At 40.2% G+C, this 18111-nt stretch overlaps 1 protein-coding gene across 1 annotated transcript in view; it reads right to left on the bottom strand.

Moving 5' to 3' along the window:
* UPK1B (uroplakin 1B) overlaps positions 1-4751 on the bottom strand; it is a 31353-nt gene extending 26602 nt beyond the window's left edge. Inside the window, exon 1 of the mRNA XM_004036103.5 lies at positions 4614-4751. The gene's annotated coding sequence lies outside the window, so the exon portion shown is untranslated. The remainder of the gene's footprint in view (positions 1-4613) is intronic.
* Positions 4752-18111: the final 13360 nt, after the last annotated feature.

Below are 18111 nucleotides of genomic sequence, written 5' to 3'. Positions count from 1 at the left end.
GACCAGTCTATAGTATTTGGCCAGACCCAACTATTTTATTTTCCATTCAGCCAGTGGAGGAGTGGTTGGACCACCAAAGAGATAAAGTACAAACTCCTCAGTGTTCAAGGCAGCACCCGTCCAGGTTCTAAATGTCCTGCCTGCCATTTTTCACTGCGCGCCCCACCCCCCCAACCCTTTGGTGTCCTGGTCATGCCACCATGCTGTGCTTAGGGTGTCCCTGTCTTTGGAATCCCTTCTCCCATTTCTGCCTATCGAACTCTTTACCACCTTCCGAAGCCCAGCTCAAAAACCTCTTCTCTCCTCAACTTCTCTTACCCAGAATTATCCTTCCTTCCCTATATCCCTCTCTGCCTTTAGCAAATAGCTCTCCAGGGAAGCTGAAACCATTGTGGATATGTGTTTATGGCTTTTCTTCCATACTAGCCTCTGCCACAGCAATATAGTCTGGTACATTGTCACGTCTTTTCTTCACCCAAGTTTGTTTAATAAGATATTCTGAAGCCACAAAAATTGGATTGCTGTGCATCAAAAAAGCCAATTTAACAAATAATTGCATTAAAAAGCAAAATTATAAACTTTTAAATTAATTGACGGATGTCACACTTAGAAGTCAATGACTACACTTTTGGTAGTTTTTGTTTGTCTTAGAAGATATGTAATTTGAGAGACATTAAAATGTCATTCATCCTAGGACAGTTATTGGCCAGGTGCCTGTTCACAGCATGATACATCAGTTCTGGCTGCAAACTTGGAGGCTTTGTACAGGTGAGAAATTTAAGGCTCACAGAGAGCAAGTGACTTGTTCACGATCATGATGTGTTATTAAAAGAGTTAAGATTCAAGTCCTGGTTTCCTAACTCTTAACCCAGCCTTCTATTGGGTTTGTCACTATTATTCTTTTTAAGGTAGGGAGATCCACTTCCCTTTACGTCTTTTTAAATTAAGAGAAACTCTTGACCTCCCACCTGTGAGCCTACCCATGAGACTCACTACAAGGTAAGCCAGAAAGGGAGCCACATAAACAAAGCTGGCAGGGAGAAAGCCTTCTATCCTTTTCCTTCATTCAAAGGCTTCCTCCCTGTTTACCCTAACTTCTGAATGCCACAATTTGAGACTCACTCCTTCGTTCCTGATTAAAATGCAAGCTCATATAAAAGAGGCACATTGAGTTTCATGAGCCATCCATGTCAATGCCTCATTTATCAGCTCCCTTTTCTTATTTAATTTTCAAAGGGCAAGGGAAGACACCATGAGAAGGAAAGAGACCCAAGGAGAGGGAAGAACCTAAAAAGACAAACCTCGTAACTTATGATTTGGGGGTTTGGGTCTGTCTCTCTGGCTATACTGACTTCTAATGATATGATGTGTCCTCTTTCCTGCTTTCTCTTTTAGCCCACAGTATGTAGAAACTGTTTTAAATATGTGGTCTTCTGAACCCTCCCCACGTTATTCTAAAACAATGCCTCCCTCACATATATTGGACTACTTATCTGGCAGGGGTGGGAAGGAAACCAATGGGATGAGTTACATTTAACAAGTGGAAAGCGGTGGAAGGCAGAGGGCAGAGCAGCAACTGCCCACGTTAGAGATGGAACGCCCCAGACTGAAAGTACGCAACTCACCTCGAAATATTTTCTATGTAAAAGAATAGCCCCTGTGCACCCCGCCCTGTGGGAAAACTGCCCTGTGGCCTGGTATGATGATGATTTACTCAAATTGCTCAATACCCTGGGAGTTCCTTTGCTTTAAAGAGTGCAGATTTTTTTAAAGCTAGAATTATATTTCTTGTTTTTTCTTTATTGTGCTTTCACTCAGTTTGTTTTCCTATAAAAATTAATCATACCCGTGGTGTTGATGTTTCCAGACACATTGAAAGGTCTAAAAACAATTGCTCACTAAACAAACCAATTTGCAAAGCAGAAGAAAAAGAAGTGAGACTCGCCCAGTAAGCATGAGATCATTTTTTCAAGTTCATCACCTCTTTTCCTCACCCAAGTTTGTTGAACCAGAGAACACACAAACCACACCTCAAACTTTAGTTCATGCTAGAGAAATTTGAATTAACAAAGGAGAAAAAAAGAAAAGGAAAAATAGGAGAGGAAGAAATGAAGAAACACGATATGCGATTGCCTTAGCCCTGACCCTGAAACTCAGCACAAGAACAGACATTTGCTTGGCTCAGAGTAAAGATGGGTGTGGAGATTGTAGGTCACAACAATTGCTGGTCTGCTTCAACTTAAGGTAGGATAAGTCCCTGGAAATAACAAAAAGAGGAGGTTTCTCCCAGGGCCGTCACCCACGGCTCACAGTGCCCATAAGTTTTTCTTGCTTTAAAGCTCTAAACCTGTGTTGACTAATACAGTTGTTAGTAGTTGCATGCAGTTATTTAAAGTCAAATGAATTCAATTAAATAAAAGTAAAAATCAGTTCCTCAGTTGCTCCAACCACATCTCAAGCACTCCCTAGATACATGTGGTTAGTGTCTATTATCTAGAACATTTCCCTCATCACAGAAAGTTTTACTGGACAGCACTGCTCTTGATTCCTGGTGCTCCCAGTATGATGGGAGTCATCCACCCATTGGAAATCAGGGACTAGCTGTAAGCAATGGCTCAGGAGCACTCAGTTGCACGAGGGCCTCAGGTGTGGGCATTGCCAGAGAGATGCCCAGCTCCAGGGCAGGAGTACTATGGAGAGTCCTTGGGGCGGGGGGGGGGGGGCAGGGGGGTAGGGCGGTGTGTGATGATGATGCCCCCTCACCAATGTGGTCTCTGTCCCAGTTGGTGAATGGTGGCCCATCAAGTTTGTGGGCAGCCTGCATGGCTATCAGGCACAAATTCCAGAGCATATGTAAAGGCTGACTGGTGTTTACTCTGGTTAAGATTGTAAGCAGGAGAAGTCAAAAAGAAGTTCTGAGTTTTGGCCGGGTGCGGTGGCTCAAGCCTGTAATCTCAGCACTTTGAGAGGCTGAGGTGGATGGATCACGAGGTCAGGAGATTGAGACCATCTTGGCTAACACCGTGAAACCCCGTCTCTACTAAAAATACAAAAAATTGGCCGGGCGTGGTGGCAGACACCTGTAGTCCCAGCTACTCGGGAGGCTGAGGCAGGAGAATGGCATCTACCCAGGAGGCGGAGCTTGCAGTGAGCAGAGATCATGCCACTGCACTCCAGCCTGGGTGTCAGAGTGACTCCGTCTCAAAAAAAAAAAAAAAAAAAAAAAAAAAAGAAAAGAAAAAAGAAAAGAAAAGAAAAAAAGAGTTCTGAGTTTCTTTTTTTTCCCCTTGATTAAATGATGTCTAAGGTCCCCTTTGGATGTAAAAGTCTATGATTCTTCCCAGCAGTTAAAAAGAAAAATAGGTGAGTTGATTTTAAAGACTATTTTATAGCAGAAAGCAAAACAATCTGTTGGAGCAGAAAGCAAAGTAAGAAATTTTTCTCCTCACTGAGAAGGTTAATAAAAAGAAAATCCACTTCTTCATAGGGTCTGAAAACTATGTAACCTAAATTTCGTTTATACTCAAAGTATATATATCTATAAAACCTAATGAGTTCTTTCCTGTTGTGCTTAGCAAGTCAGGCAAGAAATGTTCAAGAAACGTTGTCTTTCATTAAAAGAAGACATTCAAGTTAACAAAACTTCTTTAAAAATTTATTTTTATTTTTTTAGAGACAGGATCTCACTATGTTGCCCAGCCTGGACTAGAACTCCTGATCCCGTGGCCTCAGCTTCCCGAATAGCTGGAACTGCAGGCATGTGCCACTGTGACTGGCTACGAATTCTTAAATGGCTTAAAAATCTTTAAAACTAGTTAGAAGTGGAGTTTTAGGTTTATAAACAAATGCAAACATAAAATAATACTAGCATTATTTGAAACTTAAATTTGTATTTTGTGTGAAAATGTGATCAGAATGAAAAATATCTTTATGTCCTGCAGATCATGGTGGAGCAAAGAATTGGTAAGGAGTAAAAACAAATTATGTAAAAATAACATTGCGTAGATAAAGCTACTTTGTTGACTTACTTCAACTGACACATTTATTAAGCAGAAGTGTTTGCAGAGAATAACTGGGAGTAAATTGCTTCACACATTTCATTACAGGTTGGCAGGACCAAATGATTTCTGACAAGAAGACCAAGAAACTTTCTCTCTGCTAGCCTGAACAGATTATTAAGAAATAACACGAGCTATTTCGTTAAACTTTCTATTGCTTTTCTGACTCCACAAGGAAATTGGGGGTCTGCAAAGGTGACTGTCTATGTGCGATTTAATCAGGAGATATAGGGGTTCTCGGGGTGCTTGGATTTTCTTGTTCTTTCTGTGGGGATATCTGAGGTTGAAAGCAGGATGGCTGCGTAATATCTCCAGAAGTTTAATGAGAACAAGACTTATATCAAGGGTATTAAGAAAGCAATTTCAACGGTTCAAAGTAAAAGAGAACAGGACAGTCACAATACCTTAAATTACAAAGAAAAAAATGACAGACTTTATGAATCAAGAATCTAACTTCTTCCCCTTTCCCTCCCAGTCTGCTAGCTTCCCTCCCAGGAGAGCAACCCAACCCTTGAGCCCGGGGGATTCCCTGCAGAGGGAAAGCGGTCTACTCACAGCGCCTCCTCTTTCTGCGCACACGGTACAGCCCGCTCCGCAGTCTGCACCCGACCCAGGTGCTTTTCTACCCTCCTGCAATTCTTTGAACCTCCAGGACCAGGGAAGGGTGGTCTGTGATTGGCAGGAGGCACCTCACATGGGCTGAGCTTGCCGCTGCCTGCCCTGCCTCGCTGAGGCGGGGGAGTAACCGGAGGCTGTCAGTTGATTTCTGCTGCTTTGGAATGCGTGACTCTGACAGATGGAAGCACCTTGACAGCCACACTCATCGCTTTCCTGGATCCCTCCTAGGTCTGGGCTTTACTGGAATACAAACTCAGGGATTTTATTTTGATTTGATTTGATTTGTGTAATTTGATCCTTACTCCTGCTTTTGTGTGTTGAAGGCTTGTTAGTCCTGACCGCTCACAGCGATGCTGATATGTGCTTACCTGTGTAGGGCCATGTCCAGTTTTAGTTTCTATAACTTGCATATGCCAAATTCAGAGAGACAGTAATTGCCCAAGTAATGCTCATACTGTAGGTGGCCCAAAGACTGATAAGGAGCAAGAGATGTGGAAAGAAACAGATTGGGAAAAATTCACGCAGAGAGAGGGCTCAAGTGATTATCTGATGTCCAATTCTTCCCTCCCCTCTTCTTCCCTCCCTTTCTCTTCTCTTCCCTTCCCTTCTTTTTTCCTTCTTCCCTGACTTCTGGAGCCATCATGTGTTATACATGGCACCCAGAACATTATTTTAATGGCTGCATAACCTATCATGGTATACATGCGCCATTGCTTGTTTAACCTGAGTTAGGAATCGGTAACCGCAGTAATGTTAGAATTTACTGAGTGTTTTTACCAATAGACTTGGGAGTTCCTCAAAGGTCAGCATCATCTCTGTTGCAGGTTAGGTTGTTCAGGAGCAGACTTTGAGACAAAATTTAGTGTGCAATATAATTATTAGACAGTGCCCTGAGATTAACACCCATGGCAGGGAGAGGGGAGAAACAGGACTGGGCAGAGGAAGAAGTTGAGCTGCAATATAGATGGGACAGTCTTAAGCAGCCCTCCTCAGGAAACTCTGGAGGAAGATGGCCTGTCAGAGTAGCTCTGACACTGGGCTCCTCTATGATCTGCCCTTCAGTGTGGGTTACCCTGGGAAGGCAGCCTTCTGTAGCTGAGGCAAGTCCTGAAAGGGGCTGATAACTGGAGGCTGGAGGTTGCAAGTACTCCCAGCAGCAGGGCAACCTCCCCCTTCAAGGGGGACTGCATGGAGCACCTCTGTGTCCATCACAAGGCCTTATTCCTCTGCAGCTCTCCAGGGCCCGGTTAGATAAATTATCATATTTCACACAATAGAATTCTGTGCAATGGTTAAAAATGACACCACAGATAAACATTTAATGTTATGGAAATAAGTTCAGTCATTCATCTGACAAATATTTATTGAAAACTTAGGATGTGCCAGGCACTCTTCTAGAGGCTGAAAATGAAAAAGCGGTTTACAAAATAGTTTGTGTAATCTGACACATTTTAATTTTTAAGAAAGTTTACCTATGACTTAAAAAGTTAGAAATAGTATACAGCAAACATTAACCAGAATATATCTGAATGGTAAAATATGGGTGACTTTTACAGTCTTCTATTTTTGCAGTTCATATGTTTACAAAGGATCTATATTATAATTATAAGAACATATAAGTTATTAAAAACATGTGCTGTCCTGGAAATATTTGTGATAAAGTAGCAAGGAAGCAAACAAGGACATATGAATTTTCATTCATGTCTTAGGCATTTTATGTTCCATTACCATGATTATATGGGGAGAAAACAAAAAGATTTGAAAATCTTCAAAATAGATAATGTGAACACAAACCCAATGACAAGAGACAAGAGACTAGCTAGGAAAAGGAAGATTAGTTTTCAGATAATAACTGCAACTGAATAGATGAGGAACGTCAAGTCCTTAATGTATGACAGGCTTATTTTTTTCCAGTTAATTGATTTCTAACTCTCTTCTGCTAATCCTTCTTTCTCTCTGGCTAGGTGGCTCCCTTAACCACATCTTAACCTGATTCCAAGCTCATCAGTGAATTCTCATTACTAATATCTCACTTCTGTTAGAAACACTTAGATATTTTCTTCCTATCACCACAATTCAAACTACAGACTCCGGTAGTTTTGGGGAGAAGTTGAGGTCTTCAATAACCCCCCAACTCCCTGTGTATGTTCATTTGAGAGGGAAATGATGTCGTCCTGTGTCAGTGGCCAGAGAGAGGCTCTATCCCTTTCTGTTGACCATCCCCACTGTCTAGTTCACCACCACCAGCAGCAGTGTAGACAGGGGCCAGTGCACAGGGCTGGCCGAGGAGAGCCCTACTGAACCCCACGAGTTCCTAAGCCTCAGAGGGTGCTCTGCCTCATTCATTGGTTTGCAGTCAGTCTTTGTCCTTCAATCTCACCTACCCTCCAGGACCCCAGTTCTCAAGTGGCTGGGTTCAACCTTCTGCACATCTCAGGAACCTAGAACTAAAGGTGGCATGCTTGTCCCCTTCTCTGTCGGGCCATACCACTGCACCATCACCCTCCAAAGCTTTTCCTTCTCTGTGGTAGTTCCAAGGCAAGTTAGCAGGCCTGGTGACTCATGTGATACTTAACTGGGCTAAAAGAATTGGTCCTACATACACACTCAAACTTTTCAGTCCTCATGAGGTTTTCCTCTGTCATCTTCGGGGCAAGGAACCACTGGAATGTTTGTCTTCTCTGCATTCCCTAACAGATCCCTCACTTCAAATTGACTTTCCTATGGCGAGGTAGGGAGTTATAGTGCAAACCGGGTGAGAAAGAGGCTGCCTCCCTACTGGAAGTTCGGAAAGTGGGTTATTTAATGCCTTTTGCTTTCTCTAGTTACCAATTTCAGCAAAAACACTTCTCAAAACATGATGTTGTTTACAATATTTTTAATATATAGTAAAAGTCCCAGGTACTGCCAAATTTACTCTTCACAATATCCCTTTTTTTATTATTATACTTTAAGTTTTAGGGTACATGTGCACAACGTGCAGATTTGTTACATATGTATACATGTGCCATGTTGGTGTACTGCACCCATTAACTCATCATTTAGCATTAGGTATATCTCCTAATGCTATCCCTCCCCCCTCCCCCCACCCCACAACAGTCCCTGGTGTGTGATGTTCCCCTTCCTGTGTCCATGAGTTCTCATTGTTCAATTCCCATCTGTGAGTGAGAACATGCGGTGTTTGGTTTTTTGTCCTTGTGATAGTTTGCTGAGAATGATGGTTTCCAGCTTCATCCATGTCCCTACAAAGGACATTAACTCATCATTTTTTATGGCTGCATAGTATTCCATGGTGTATATGTGCCACATTTTCTTAATCCAGTCTATCGTTGTTGGACATTTAGGTTGGTTCCAAGTCTTTATTACTGTGAATAGTGCAACAATAAACATGCGTGTGCATGTGTCTTTATAGCAGCATGATTTATAATCCTTTGGGTATATACCCAGTAATGGGATGGCTGGGTCAAATGGTATTTCTAGTTGTAGATCCCTGAGGAATTGCCACACTGACTTCCACAATGGTTGAACTAGTTTACAGTCCCACCAACAGTGTAAAAGTGTTCTTATTTCTCCACAGCCTCTCCAGCACCTGTTGTTTCCTGACTTTTTAATGATTGCCATTCTAACCGGTGTGAGATGGTATCCCCTTGTGGTTTTGATTTGCATTTCTCTGATGGCCAGTGATGATGAGCATTTTTTCATGTGTTTTTTGGCTGCATAAATGTCTTCTTTTGGGAAGTGTCTGTTCATATCCTTCACCCACTTTTTGATGGGGTTGTTTGTTTTTTCCTTGTAAATTTGTTTGAGTTCATTGTAGATTCTGGATATTAGCCCTTTGTCAGATGAGTAGGTTGCAAAAATTTTCTCCCATTCTGTAGGTTGCCTGTTCACTCTGATGGTAGTTTCTTTTGCTGTGCAGAAGCTCTTGAATTTAATTAGATCCCATTTGTCAATTTTGCCTTTGTTGCCATTGCTTTTGGTGTTTTAGCCATGAAGTCCTTGCCCATGCCTATGTCCTGAATGGTATTGCCTAGGTTTTCTTCTAGGGTTTTTATGGTTTTAGGTCTAACATGTAAGTCTTTAATACATCTTGAATTAATTTTTCTATAAGGTGTAAGGAAGGGATCCAGTTTCAGCTTTCTACATATGGCTAGCCAGTTTTCCCAGCACCATTTATTAAATAGGGAATCCTTTCCCCATTTCTTGTTTTTGTCAGGTTTGTCAAAGATCAGATAGTTGTAGATATGCGGCATCATTTCTGAGGGCTCTGTTCTGTTCCATTGGTCTATATCTCTGTTTTGGTACCAGTACCATGCTGTTTTGGTTACTGTAGCCTTGTAGTATAGTTTGAAGTCAGGTAGCATGATGCCTCCAGCTTTGTCCTTTTGGCTTAGGATTGACTTGGCAATGTGGGCTCTTTTTTGGTTCCATATGAACTTTAAAGTAGTTTTTTCCAATTCTGTGAAGAAAGTCATTGGTAGCTTGATGGGGCTGGCATTGAATCTATCAATTACCTTGGGCAGTATGGCCATTTTCATGATATTGATTCTTCCTACCCATGAGCATGGAATGTTCTTCAATTTGTTTGTATCCTCTTTTATTTCATTGAGCAGTGGTTTGTAGTTCTCCTTGAAGAGGTCCTTCATATCCCTTGTAAGTTGGATTCCTAGGTATTTTATTCTCTTTGAAGCAATTGTGAATGGGAGTTCACTCATGATTTGGCTCTCTGTTTGTCTGTTATTGGTGTATAAGAATGCTTGTGATTTTTGTTGATTGATTTTGTATCCTGAACTTTGCTGAAGTTGCTTATCAGCTTGAGGAGATTTTGGGCTGAGACGATGGGGTTTTCTAGATATACAATCATGTCGTCTGCAAACAGGGACAATTTGACTTCCTCTTTTCCTAATTGAATACCCTTTATTTCCTTCTCCTGCCTGATTGCCCTGGCCAGAACTTCCAACACTATGTTGAATAGGACTGGTGAGAGAGGGCATCCCTGTCTTGTGCCCGTTTTCAAAGGGAATGCTTCCAGTTTTTGCCCATTGAGTATGATATTGGCTGTGGGTTTGTCATAGATAACTCTTATTATTTTGAGATATATCCCATCAATACCTAATTTATTGAGAGTTTTTAGCATGAAGGGTTGTTGAATTTTGTCAAAGGCCTTTTCTGCATCTACTGAGATAATCATGTGGTTTTGGTCTGTGGTTCTATTTATATGCTGGATTACATTTATTGATTTGTGTATATTGAACCAGCCTTCCATCCCAGGGATGAAGCCCACTTGATCATGGTGGATAAGCTTTGATGTGCTGCTGGATTCAGTTTGCCAGTATTTTATTGAGGATTTTTGCATCAATGTTCATCAAGGATATTGCTCTAAAATTCTCTTTTTTGGTTGTGTCTCTGCCAGGCTTTGGTATCAGGATGATGCTGGCCTCATAAAATGAGTTAGGGAGGATTTCCTCTTTTTCTATTGACTGGAATAGTTTCAGAAGGAATGGTACCAGCTCCTCTTTGTACCTCTGGTAGAATTCGGCAGTGAATCCATCTGGTCCTGGACTTTTTTTGATTGGTAAGCTATTGATTATTGCCTCAATTTCAGAGCCTGTTATTGGTCTATTCAGAGATTTAACTTCTTCCTCGTTTAGTCTTGGAAGGATGTATGTGTCGAGGAATTTATACATTTCTTCTAGATTTTCTAGTTTATTTGTGTAGAGGTGTTTATAGTATTCTCTGATGGTAGTTTTTATTTCTGTGGGATCGGTGGTGATATCCCCTTTATAATTTTTTATTGCGTCTATTTGATTCTTCTCTCTTTTCTTCTTTATTAGTCTTGCTAACGTTCTATCAATTTTGTTGATCTTTTAAAAAAACCAGCTCCTGGATTCATTAATTTTTTGAAGGGTTTTTTGTGTCTCTATTTCCTTCAGTTCTGCTCTGATCTTAGTTATTTCTTGCCTCCTGCTAGCTTTTGAATGTGTTTGCTCTTGCTTCTCTAGTTCTTTTAATGGTGATGTTAGGGTGTCAATTTTAGATCTTTCCTGCTTTCTCTCGTGGGCGTTTAGTGCTATAAATTTCCCTCTACACACTGCTTTGAATGTGTCCCAGAGATTCTGGTATGTTGTGTCTTTGTTCTCATTGGTTTCAAAGAATATCTTTATTTCTGCCTTCATTTCATTATGTATCCAGTAGTCATTCAGGAGCAGGTTGTTCAGTTTCCATGTAGTTGAGCAGTTTTGAGTGAGTTTCTTAATCCTGAGTTCTAGTTTGATTGCACTGTGGTCTGAGAGACAGTTTGTTATAATTTCTGTTTTTTTATATTTGCTGAGGAGTGCTTTACTTCCAACTATGTGGTCAGTTTTGGAGTAGGTGTGGTGTGGTGCTGAAAAGAATGTATATTCTGTTGATTTGGGGTGGAGAGTTCTGTAGATGTCTATTAGGTCCGCTTGGTGCAGAGCTGAGTTCAATTCCTGGGTATCCTTGTTAACTTTCTGTCTCGTTGATCTGTCTAATGTTGACAGTGGGGTGTTAAAGTCTCCTATTATTATTGTGTGGGAGTCTAAGTCTCTTTGTAGGTCACTCAGGACTTGCTTTATGAATCTGGGTGCTCCTGTATTGGGTGCATATATATTTAGGATAGTTAGCTCTTCTTGTTGAATTGATCCCTTTAGCATTATGTAATGGCCTTCTTTGTCTCTTTTGATCTTTGTTGGTTTAAAGTCTGTTTTATCAGAGACTAGGATTGCAGCCCCTGCCTTTTTTTGTTTTCCATTTGCTTGGTAGATCTTCTTCCATCCCTTTATTTTGAGCCTATGTGTGTCTCTGCACGTGAGATGGGTTTCCTGAATACAGCACACTGATGGGTCTTGACTCTTTATCCATTTGCCAGTCTGTGTCTTTTAATTGGAGCATTTAGTCCATTTACATTTAAAGTTAATATTGTTATGTGTGAATTTGATCCTGTCATTATGATGTTAGCTGGTTATTTTGCTCGTTAGTTGATGTGGTTTCTTCCTAGCCTCGATGGTCTTTACAATTTGGCATGTTTTTGCAGTGGTTGGTACCGGTTGTTCCTTTCCATGTTTAGTGCTTCCTGAGGAGCTCTTTTAGGGCAGGCTTGGTGGTGACAAAATCTCTCAGCATTTGCTTGTCTGTAAAGTATTTTATTTCTCCTTCACTTATGAAGCTTAGTTTGGCTGGATATGAAATTCTGGGTTGAAAATTCTTTTCTTTAAAAATGTTGTATATTGGTCCCCACTGTCTTCTGGCTCGTAGAGTTTCTGCTGAGAGATCAGCTGTCAGTCTGAGGGGCTTCCCTTTGTGGGTAACCTGACCTTTCTCTCTGGCTGCCCTTAACATTTTTTCCTTCATTTCAACTTTGGTGAATCTGACAATTATGTGTCTTGGAGTTGCTCTTCTTGAGGAGTATCTTTATGGCATTCTCTGTATTTCCTGAATCTGAATGTTGGCCTGCCTTGCTAGATTGGGGAAGTTCTCCTGGATAATATTCTGCAGAGTGTTTTCCAACTTGGTTCCATTCTCCCAGTCACTTTCAGGTACACCAATCAGACGTAGATTTGGTCTTTTCACAAAGTCCCATATTTCTTGGAGGCTTTGTTCATTTCTTTTTATTCTTTTTTCTCTAAACTTCTCTTCTCACTTCATTTCATTCATTTCATCTTCCATCGCTGACACCCTTTCTTCCAGTTGATCGCATCAGCTCCTGAGGCTTCTGCATTTGTCACATAGCTCTCGTGCCTTGGTTTTCAGCTCCGTCAGGTCCTTTAAGGACTTCTCTGCGTTGATTATTCTAGTTATCCATTCGTCTAATTTTTTTTCAAAGCTTTTAACTTCTTTGCCATTGGTTCAAATTTCCTCCTGTGGCTTGGAGTAGTTTGATTGTCTGAAGCCTTCTTCTCTCAACTCGTCAAGGTCATTCTCTATCCAGCTTTGTTACATTGCTGGTGAGGAGCTGCGTTCCTTTGGAAGAGGAGAGGCGCTCTGATTTTTAGAGTTTCCAGTTTTTCTGCTCTGTTTTTTTCCCATCTTTGTGGTTTTATCTACTTTTGGTCTTTGATTATGGTGATGTACAGATGGGTTTTTGGTGTGCATGTCCTTTCTGTTTGTTAGTTTTCCTTCTAACAGTCAGGACCCTCAGCTGCAGGTCTGTTGGAGTTTGCTAGAGGTCCACTCCAGACCCCGTTTGCCTGGGTATCAGCAGCAGTGGCTGCAGAACAGTGGATTTTGGTGAACCGCAAATGCTGCTGCCTGATCATTCCTCTGGAAGTTTTGTCCCAGAGGAGTACCCAGCTGTGTGAGGTGTCAGTCTGCCCCTACTGGGGGGTGCCTCCCAGTTAGGCTACTTGGGGTCAGGGACCCACTTGAGGAGGCAGTCTGCCCATTCTCAGATCTCAAGCTGCGTGCTGGGAGAACCACTACTCTCTTCAAAGCTGTCAGAGAGGGACATTTAAGACTGGAGAGGTTACTGCTGTCTTTTTGTTTGTCTGTGCCCTGCCTCCAGAGGTGGAGCCTACAGAGGCAGGCAGGCCTCCTTGAGCTGTGGTGGGCTCCACCCAGTTCGAGCTTCCAGCCTGCTTTGTTTACCTAATCAAACAACTAACTCAGCAATGGCAGGTGCCCCTCCCCCCAGCCTTGCTGCCGCCTTGCAATTTGATCTTGGACTGCTGTGCCAGCAATGAGCGAGACTCCATGGGCATAGGACCCTCCGAGCCAGATGCAGGATATAATCTCCTGGTGTGCTGTTTTTTAAGCCAGTTGGAAAAGCGCAGTATTAGGGTGGGAGTGACCCAATTTTCCAGGTGCCGTCTGTCACCCGTTTCTTTTTTTTTTTTTGATGTTTTATAGTCGTCTGTTTCAGTCTGTCACCCCTTTCTTTGACTAGGAAAGGGAATTTCCTGACCCCTTGTGTTTCCTGTGTGAGGCGATGCCTCGCCCTGCTTCAGCTCGCTCATGGTGCACTGCACCCACTCTCCTGCGCCTACTATCTGGCACTCCCCAGTGAGATGAACCTGGTACCTCAGTTGGAAATGCAGAAATCACCCATCTTCTGTGTCACTCACGCTGGGAGCTGTAGACCGGAGCTGTTCCTATTCGGCCATCTTGGCTCCTCCCCACTGTGCTCTAGTTTATCTGTCACTCTTATCCCATCTGCTTTCTGTTATCAGAAATCATAAAAATCTCTGGTCTCTTTCTCTTCTGCTTTAAGTATTACAGTGAATTTACTTCCTTTTGTAAATCTTTACTGAAATGTTAGTGGAGTTTGAGGAGGATTTTTTCTTAAAAAATTAAAATACTGAATTAGGCAAACAATTTATTCTGCCTATTGGAATCCTCTAGGTGTTCATAATAATAGGCCACAGTACTACTCTCCATCTGGTATTAGATTGTTACAAATTCTGCAAACAGTATAAAAAAAATAGCCTGAGACTCTAAGGTACTAGCACACTGGCAACATTAGCATATTGTTTGTCTCTTATAAAAACACAGTGTTTTCTGAGTTTTATCCTTACAAATAAAAACACAGAGTTTTCTGAGTTTTATCCTTACAATGTTTCCAACCAAAAAATTGACATGAAGATTGAAGCATAGGCACAGAATCACCTGAAACCACACTTGTCCACATCCCTATACACACACATATATCTAGGCACATGTGAGCAGAAAACATTAACAGACATAATTACACTTACATACTCAACTTATTCTCAAGAATAGGTGAGTTTGAATAGAGTTATTAAACAGGTTAAATACATAAGAACAAAAGAAGATAGGTGGAGAAGAGTGGGTGAGTAGAGCTGAGAATGAGTTACTAGTCATGAAATACTACAAGATTAATTTTAAAAATAAATCATATTCAAGAGACCAAAGACCAAAGAATAAAACAAGGGAATTTGTAAAGAGTAGGGGAAATAGGAGAATAATTCTCCTGGAAGGCTAAGATATTCTTGTTTTTGTTGTTTCTGAGTTTCACAACTATTCTTCTTCTTCCCTGTCATAAGGTGGAACTTAAAAATATTAATTTCCACATTTCTTTTTTAAAAATGGCTTTTATATATAATTCATACACCATAAAATTAACCTTTTTGAAGTGTACAATTTAAGTGGTTTTTAGAATATTCAAACTTATGCAATCATTACCACTACCTAATTCCAGAATATTTTCTTCCCCCCAAAAGAAACCTCATGCCCATTAGCAGTCACTCCCCATTACCTGCTCACTGCAACCCCTGACAACCACTAATCTACCTATGTCCCTATGGATTTTCTTATTCTGGACACTTCATAGAAATGAAATCAAGTGGTTTTCTATATCTGGCTGCCTTTATTTAACACAATGTTTTCCAGGCTTATAAAAGTCATAGTTGTGTATCAGAACCTTATTCCTTTTTATGGCTGAATAATAATCCATTGTATAGATATATCACATTTTTTCATTTTGAATTAAAAAATTTTTTGATTGTGGTAAAAACACATAAAGTAAAATTTGCCATTATAACCATTTTAAAGTGTACAGTTGAGTAGTGTTAAGTATATTCACATCGTTGTGCAACAGATCTCCACAAATTTTTCATCTTGCAAAACAGAAAGTAAATCCGTTAAATTGTTCCCTATTTGCCCTCCTCTTAGTCCCTGGTAATCAGCTTTCTACTTTCTGTTTCTGTCAATTTGACTACTTTAGATACCTCATATAAGTAGAATCTCATAATATTTGCTTTTTGTGACTGGTTTATTTCATTTAGCATAATGTCCTCCAGGTTCACCTATGATGTAGCAATTGACAAGATTTCCTTCTTTTTTAAGGCTAAATAATATTCCATTGTATCTATAGACGATATTAAAAAATCCATTAATCAGTTGATGGATATTTGGGTTGTTTCTATTTTTTGGTTACTATGAATGCTGCTATGAGCATTCGTGAACAAGATTTTTTGTGGACATATGTTTTCAATTCTCTTGGGTATATACCTATGTATTAGTCAATTTTCCTACTGCTGTGAAGAAATACGTGAGATGGGGTAATTTATGAAGAAAAAGAAATTTAATGGACTCACAGTTCCACATGGCTGGGAAAGTCTCACAATTATGGCAGAAAGAGAAGGAGGAGCAAAGTCATGTCTTACATGGTGGCAGGCAAGAGAGCATGTGCAGGGGAACTGCCCTTTATAAAACCATCAAATCTCATGAAAACTCATTCACTATCATGAGAACAGCATGGGAAAATCCTGCCCCCATGATTCAATCACCTTCCACCGATCCCTCCTGTGATACATTGGGATTATGGGAGCTGCAATTCAAGATGACATTTGAGTGGGGACACAGCCAAACCCTATCAACCTAGGTGTAGAATTACTGTCATGTAATAACACAATGTTTCACTTTTTGAAGAACTGCCAAACTGTTTTCCAAAGTGGCTGCACCATTTTACATTCCACTAGCAGCGTATGAGGGTTCTAATTTCCCTATAACCTCACTGAAACGTATTATCTTTTTGATTATAGTGAGTGTAAGATGATATCTCATTGTCGTTTTGATTTACATTTTTCTAATGACTAATGGTGTCATATTTATTCTTTAAACGGAAGAAGGGAGGAGAAAGGTGAAGGAAAACTGCTCTAGTAGCTTTGCTATTACTGTGAGGAAATCAGGGTGGCTGGGGAATGATTTGAGGGAGGGTAATCAGAATTGCTCAGGTAAAATCCAATATTACTACCGTTGATAACATTACTAAAATAATCAGGACTAACAATGTCCATTACTGTTCTAAGTGTTTTTATAAACATCTCTAACAACACTTGAGACACTCATACATCATAGCTGTATAAAAAATCTGTTTTGCATAAGCTTCTTTAAAGGATTCCTTCAAGGGAGGTCATGTATTTTGATCTCCAGTTACTCTGACATTGAAACATTTATTTTCCTTTTATATTCGACATAGCCATCCACGTCCTCTTTCAGTTTTACTCCAAAAGGGCCAGTTCTAAGATGCCTCTTTCTCTTCTGCTTGATGGTAAGTTCCACCCAGATTTTTTAGTGTTTACTCCTGGCCTGGGACTACTTCCTTCCACTTAGGGACTAAGAGCTGAATACACTTTTAGCTGATTGGTCTTCCATATTAGATAGCTCTTTTGGTAGACAGCCTGAGTCATTGCATATGAAGCTTGATCTTCATTTTCTCCCTTTTCTTCTTACACAAACATTTTCAGACAGGTTCGCTGTACCATACCAAGCCCATCCCTCTTATCCATTGCCTCATTCTGAAAGGTCAAAAATGAAGTTGTGAAAGGCATCCCAGAAGGCCAACAAGAAAGGTTGAAGTGGCTGGTGTGGTTGGGTCTCAAATATTCTGCTTTAAGAAACAAGGCAAAACTGTCTGGTCTTGGGATTGAAAACCAGTGAACTAAACTTAATCATTAATTTCATTTGTTGTTGATAACATTTGAGTTTTTGTCACTAAAACATTATTGGTCCATTTATCTTTGGATTATTTTATTCACCCAACTAATTGGTATGACCTTAGTTGTGTAACTCAAACTTTTCCCACAGGTTTACTGCAAGTTTATCAGCTTTCACCTAGTTTTGCCAGCCCACAGTCAACACAGCTCCTTATCTGTTTGAATGAGAACAATTTATTGAGTTTGAGCACATGTACATTTTGTGGACAACTGAGAAAAAAAAACCAAGTAAACTTTGAAATTATAAAGTGATTTTTATGTAATTATAAGAAATGAAAGATATAAAAAAATAGAGTTTGTGTGTGATTGTTCAAGCAGAAACTTAATTTATTGTAATTCAACCATACAACAATACCAATTCATCAACTAAACATTGTAAAAAATCAAGTCTCCTGTAATGTTCAAATAGAAATTAAATGGAGGGTTCATATCACAAAAGTAGTATCAGATGATCATCTCAGTTATGATCTTTAGGCAGACACACTCATACCAGACAGACCAAGTTAAGGATTTTTGCATTAAAATACCAGTTGAACTGGTTATACATTCCACATGATGCAGATACTCTTTAAGGGAAAAGGTAATGAGAAAGTGATGTTCTGCCTCACCCACAGGTGTGTACGGAGCAGTATAACATGTTTGAGTTTTGCTGTAGGTTACAAATCAGAAGTGAGCTATCCATAGGAAAAGATTAGAATCACATCCACTAATGACAGAATATAACAAACAAGGTTAAAGAAGAAACAGCAAAAATAAACAAGAGATATCACAACAACAATCTTTCATTAAGAAAAAAATGCTGTGATAAATTCTTTTTCACACATTTTCTGATTAGACATTTTGTAAATAGCTTGGAGACAGATTTATATGCTTTATAAGAAGTACATACAAATTGCTAGTTGTGATTTGTGGACTTATCATTCAGAGATTTAGGGGAATGAGTATTGAAATATCAATGC

The sequence above is a fragment of the Gorilla gorilla genome, chromosome 2 (genome assembly GCF_029281585.2).
Source record: "Gorilla gorilla gorilla isolate KB3781 chromosome 2, NHGRI_mGorGor1-v2.1_pri, whole genome shotgun sequence".
In the NCBI taxonomy this organism is placed as follows: Eukaryota; Metazoa; Chordata; class Mammalia; order Primates; family Hominidae; genus Gorilla; species Gorilla gorilla.
This window is presented reverse-complemented; position numbering and strand designations above follow the sequence as displayed.